Consider the following 6760-nt stretch of genomic DNA (forward strand, 5'->3'; position numbering starts at 1 on the left):
GTTTTTTCTCATAAAATTTAAACTAGATAGCTGTTTATATTTTTCCCTTCATGCTATATTAGGAGCTCTTCTAAGATTTTTAAAAAATCACGTCCTATCTGAAGAACTGTTCTGTTTCTTGCTATTATTTTAGGATTCATTCATTCACTCCATTCATCAGGACTGGGCCACTCCTGAATTCAGCAGGGGTGTGTATTAAGGATTGGGGAAAAAAAAAAACCCTTTTAACTCAGTGCTGTTCATCAAACACGGCCAACCCGACTGAGGTTCCAGGTTTTTCTTCTGCACATCATTATTCCCGTGTAGAAACCTAGTTCGGTGCCAACTTTCTCATTTAGTTCCTGTTTTTAAGAAAAAAAGATCTTTTAATTTTGAAGGCAGTCAGTTAGCACGGCTCCCAAAGCATCTATGGCTTAAAGTTTACCACATGTTCAGAGCATTTTTTTTATCGGTCACAGCGATGAGTCCGCGGCCCAAGCATGTTTGGCTGCCCGGTTACATGAGAGCGGATTGTGTCGATTTATTTTTAGTTTCCTATTTACGTCCAGCCATTGTGTGTTTAACATGGTTATTAGCATTCAGTACAAGTCACTATCATTCATTTAAGGCTTATGAGAGGTTAAAGAGATGTACTAGGTTGTTTGGTATTAACACGATGTTACTGTGTGTTGAGAGAAGTTAAACAGGGGCAGAAACCGTGCCGATAATGAACTTTATCTTTTTTGTTTTTCAAATCTTTTCAAGCAAGATCCTTTTATTTGTACAACAATTGGTAGAGAATAGATTGCTCCGTAGAGGAGGCATGTTTGGTTTGAAGAGGTCAAACATAAGCCTTTCTTTTCACAGTGCCTTTTGTAGTCGGAGAGGGTATTTACTCAACTGAGAACAGAGTAGCAGCATGACATAAAATGTCAGATGATTTCAAAGGTTATAACAGTAGTTTCCATAAAAAATGTATTCAGGTCCATTGTTGGACTTCTGCCTTGTTGAAGCTACGTAGTTGGATCCGTTTTGTTTTTTTGAGTTCAAGGCTAAAGAGCAGAGATGGCGTGGTTGCCCCAAACCACTTCAGCAAAGAAGCACTTCCTGATAACACTTGAAAGACACTCGCAACACAACTGAAACTAAAACAAACTAGTAAACATTTGAAATCCGTGATGCTGTCTGTCTTGGTGTGTGTGTGTGTGTCTATGTGTGTGTGTGCGCTTGTTTGAGTGTTTGAGTCCCCTCCCCATAGTGCCTGTTGTTAAGAGCTAGCCTATACAGGAGAGGAAAATCACCTCCCATCCCAACTTTTCTTCTTCCATCCTGTGGCCCCTCTATTCCCGTTCCACTTTTTCTGATTTGTCCCATAGTCTGATCCTCTCTCGTCCCGCCCTCCACCTGCGTGCCCACACGGTGCACGCCCTCTTCAGTTTAAAAACACGAAACAAAACCTGTAGGGCTCGTTATTTGAGCACGTGTTTGCTTCTGGATGCTTGCAAGTTCTTTTTTTAAAAATTTGTTTTGTTTTGTTATGGTTTTATTCTTCCTTTGCTCGCAGAACCTCTCTGTCAGTGTTTTCAACTGAATGTGCAAATTTGTAAATAGTACTGCAACCACACTGTTCAGTTCTCTCCATGTTTGTCTTGAAGAACAACAGTCATTCAAGGCTTTCACCGAAACCCGACAAAAAGGAAAGCGATTCCATCCTGGCTGAAGCGCAGTGCTGGCTCCCATTGGTGACTGCTGTTCTTCTTCAGATGGCTTTAATATTGGCTTCTTTGGAGCTCTCTTCATTTGACATAAGCTTTTTGTTTCTTTGAAAAGAGTTATATTTGCAAGTGTCCTTTAGTATGCGTCTGATACTAAATGGCTTTGTCTAATATTGTACATACAATGTACTTTTGTGTTATAACTATTATTAAATGGTAGATTTCATATTTTGTACAAAATATCCCGTGTACAGATTACAGAGGTTATTAGCAACTGCTGACAGTTGGTATGTGGGACAGAGTTCAACACATGTAACTATTTACAGTTAGAAACCATATAGAATTTGGGTAGTTTTTTATCTTTGTAATTTTGACATCGTTTCCATTTTTTTTTTTTTTTTTTTCACCTCCAGATGTGTTGACCCTACATACATGAGCTTTTCGTGTGTGCTTTTATCCAAATCTCCAGTGGTGTACATCTATCTATATACAGCAAATAAAGAGAACATGTGTTTTATATTTTCATCCTAAGAAAAAAAAAACCAGTGTGTCATCTTTTTTCCTTGCAGTGCTCCTGATGGTCACAAGTTCATGCTTGGACTAAATAGTGTTGACATTTTGTAACTTTTTGATCCAGATGATCATCTGCTCTGTTCATCTGCTTCATCTTTTGATTGCTCTGTAAATATCTAACACTCCACAAGCTAAAATAACAAAGATTCTGTCTGAGTGGTGCCCAAAAAACGACGTGGGCTTTATAGATCATTAGGAAACCTTACGGGGGAACCCAGAAGCATCACCCTATAGCAGAAAACTCGTAAGCTGGAGAGCATCTCAGTGATTTAGAAGATCATAATTTAGCCTGAAGTTTATTTAACACAATTCAGTGGGCTACATACTGAACTTAAAAGATAGATCCAAAGAATCAATGCTATCAGCAGTGGTATCAATACTATTGATATTTAGATCAATCTTCCAAACTCTAGCTGCCAGTAATTTCTTTTAAATGTACAGCCAATCTTTGGTTTGCGTCGGGGTTAATTGTGGAACTTAATTTGATGCAGTGTGTTTAGTGTTTATAGTAAAACTAAGACAACCAGCTCGAGTGTGTTGAAATTGATGTATTTCAGTTTAGTAAAGTTTAGTAATTTTTTAAAGTTGGACAAGAACAAATTAGCTTTGAATTTGAAGTCAGAAAACCAAATAAGCCAAACTGTATGAGCTTAGATTACATGGCCTAAAAAGTCTCCAAAGACTGCCTATCCAGTATATCCATTTACACATTAGCAATGACAGGTTGTAACACACACATTTTTAACATGTCTTAATGTAACTCATCTTCTTTATTAATGATTGATTAAAAAATAATGAAAAACACTAAAAGAGGAACCCCAGATCCCCAATCCTGAAAAAAATACCCTGATGCATCCACAAGTTACTAAAGAAATAAAGTGTTTTGCTGCCACCTGCTGGAGAATATTTGAACCTCAACACGCAGATTAATTGTCTTGTCAAGAAGCTTAATCGTGAATTGATGTGGTGCTTCACTTGCTTTCACTGCACTCATTTCTCACACTTTTAAGATGCAGACTTCATGCATCTCTGCAGACTTTTTCTACCTCCAAATTAAAAGATGATTTGGCATTTCAGAAATAAGAAATAAGAGGGGTGCGCAAAGTATTACACTAATGAAATGCACATCAGCATGCCACCTTTGATGTTTTCAGCCCTTTATTTTTAACATTAAAAGCTCATTTTCAAAATAGAATCTCATTTGTTGTTGTCGTTCCCGTTAATTATTTATCATTCTGAAAAAGTATATAATCCAGTCAGTTAGGTTTCATAATTTTACGCTGGATTACAATAAGAGTAATCTATGTTGCATTTTCTGAATGTTTGACTGTTTTCATCCTTTTTTTATGGTACTTTTACCAACCAGTTCCAGCCTAAAATGTGATCATATCCTCTTTTCAGATCAGAAGCAGTGATATTCATTCGGGTATCATCTGAAGGACACCGCTTTCTTTTTCTCCTCTTGTCTTCGAGTGTTGCTAGGTGCTTCCATCGGCCATTCACAATTGCCTGAACGCTCTCTAAATTGGCTTGTCTGAGGTCACTCAAGTTTCACCTATGAGATTGACAGACCACGTGACTTTTGCGCATTGCATTGTGGGTACACGTGGCAACAACATCAAGACACTGCATCAAACACTAGCATTTCCAGCACCAGTAATCATCAATTCTGCAGTTTTAATCCCTACTTTCATTTTATTTGCCCCAAAAACAGTTATGTAAAAAACGACGGAGAACACAGCAGGTCCGTACAAAGACAGACTTAACGAAAAGCCAAAAAAAAGTACGAGGAAAAAAAAAATCAAAGGAGTGAAAGGGTGAGACCCATACGAGCATACAGAGTGGACTAAAGACGTTAGCGTGCTGCCCAACTTTCATCACGCACATATTTATTATTATATGATCCTGAGTGAAGTGTGAGTGCAACACTCACAAAATGTTTAGTAACTTCAGATCCCTGCAACAAGCCCAGGTCTAGTTTACTTTGGTCATTTCACCGCTGTTGTTACATTTTTGTTCTTTATCTCCTGTACAGGCCAACGCAATCTATTTGTTGTTTCAGGTTGTAGTATTACACAACATTTTCAGATCTAATAGAAAAAAAAGAGTGTTTTGTAATTAATTCAGTTTTTCTTTATTTATAACTGGCATTATTGTTTCATTCTATTATAGAATCTTACACGAAAGAGGCAAATTGTATTCCATCACGCTTTATTAGCTGCTTCGGTGAAAAACAAATCAACAATGAAAAAAAACAACAACATACTGGAAAACAGTTATTCATCACTTGATTCCTTCAATACAACACTTGGACACATATATGCAGACCTTTCGTGGCTGTTTTGATCTCGCTCTCTTTCAACCGATCAAATCTCGCTGTGGTAGCAGCTTTAAACTCGGTCTGACCCAGGTTGATAGAGGGGGCCCAGTCTGGATCACATTCCAGCATTTTGTAGGCTGTTTTTTTCTATAAAACACATCAAAAAATTGGCAAACATTGGCCCGCAAAGCCACAGTGAACAAAGCAGCATAGCGCAACGAATTAAATTCAAATCAATATAGACTTATTTGTAACCTACGTCAACAATTATGTTACGATAAATTACGTAACAACTACAACAGAAGACTTGCCTTTGTGGAAATGCTTGGAGCAGACTAACATGTGAGCTGCAGTGTTCTGAAACGATATATTTGGTCTTCAAATTGCAGCAATCCAGGCCATCCGTTGGCTCTTTGTTACTTCGGAAACGTGGCTTAAACAATTTCTCTTCGACGACGTAATCCGATAACAACCGATCTCTTTACCCGTCGGCTTCCCGTGGCTGTCATGCGACCGGCTATTGCAGTTAATAATACAACAGCTTCTTGACATTTTTTTGTTTCTTTTTATCGCTATGTGACTGTTTTCATGTGAAAGCCTGCGTGCGCTAGTACCGCTTGCCACTCGTTCCCAGAATCCTTTGCGGTTTTGCCCCTGAATGACGTCACATTTCCAATCTCTATTCATTTGAAGACAACAGTGAGGTTTGGCACCCACCCTCTTGTGTCTAGCACCCCTGCTGGGATTCATCTGCTGAACCCACACTCAAAAAAATAAGTCATTGGATGAACTCAATTGGACTGATGGCAGGTTTTCCACGTAATACATCTATTTTGGTCCAACCTAATCTACATACATCATGACAATTCAATTAAATTGAGTCAGTAGAACACAATTTCGTAAATACTGCTAAAATGAAAAAAAGTACATTAAAATGATGTGAAAGGTTTTGGTTGGTCCAACTCAATACAATGTCATTCACTTGAGCTAGATTTTCATTGCATTGAAATCATTATTTTGAGTTCAACTAAATCATAATTTTCATTACCAGAAAACTAATTTAATTATTAAAATAATGACAAAATGAATTTGTTTTTACAACTCAGGTTTATTCACTTGAATTAAAAGCAGAAACAGAATATTTTGTAAATAAACATACATGTCACATGGTCAAATCAACCTTAACAAAAATCAAAGTGCTCACAAAAAAGTGCTGACGTACATTTGTAATGAATGTCAAATCTGAATAGCACACACCTCTGTACTACTAGGCAATACTGAAAACAAACTGGAATCTGTAAAATCAGATTTCACTTCAGAATCATTGTATATATTTATAGTGACACTTGCAAATTCACAATGATAACCTACTAAACATTGCAATTCACACCATAGTATGGCAGTCACTGAAGATTTGAAACAACCCAACAATACATAAATACACACACATATACATAAATACACACACACACACACACACACACACACACACATATATATATATATATATATATATATATATATATATATATATATATATATATATATGTATGTGTGTGTGTGTGTGTGTGTGTGTGTGTGTGTGTGTGTTTTCATGACGAACATTTTTCTGTTACCAAGGGGGAGGTATTTTAATAAAAAAAAAATCTTTCAACTTTACTTCTCCAAAACCAAATACATGTAAACATTTACAAGCTTATAAGAACGGGAAGACCAACTTTAAAACACTGGAAGACACAAAACTTGTCAACATTTTTCTATTACCTTTGCAAATCCCAAAAGCAATCAAAAAGAAAATGGTGGTTACAACCATGAAACTTTTTCTGAGCTAAATCCCCAGTCTTTTCATCCATCTATAGTAGTACAGATTAAAGGTCACATCACTCACAACATAACAGCAGACAAAAATAGACAACTTCCATTTGGCCAAAAAAAAGAAAGAAAAAAAGGTCACAGTTTGAACAAAAGATATAAAAAGGCCAAAATCAACTTTTGTGCTGGGTCTTGTTTGCCTAAGCAAACATCTTCATTTTCATTTGCTGCATCTTTGTACTGAGCCTTTGTCCATCCAGATTCATCAAAATCTTCTGACAGAACTCAAAAGTGTACTTGTGGTCATTTGGATAGCTCAGATCAAGTGCATAAATCAGTCCAAAGAGGACGATGAATGCCA

The sequence above is a fragment of the Diplotaxodon limnothrissa genome, linkage group LG15 (genome assembly GCF_057381915.1).
Source record: "Diplotaxodon limnothrissa isolate DT_005_m linkage group LG15, D_limnothrissa_male_GT1.1, whole genome shotgun sequence".
Classification (NCBI taxonomy): domain Eukaryota; kingdom Metazoa; phylum Chordata; class Actinopteri; order Cichliformes; family Cichlidae; genus Diplotaxodon; species Diplotaxodon limnothrissa.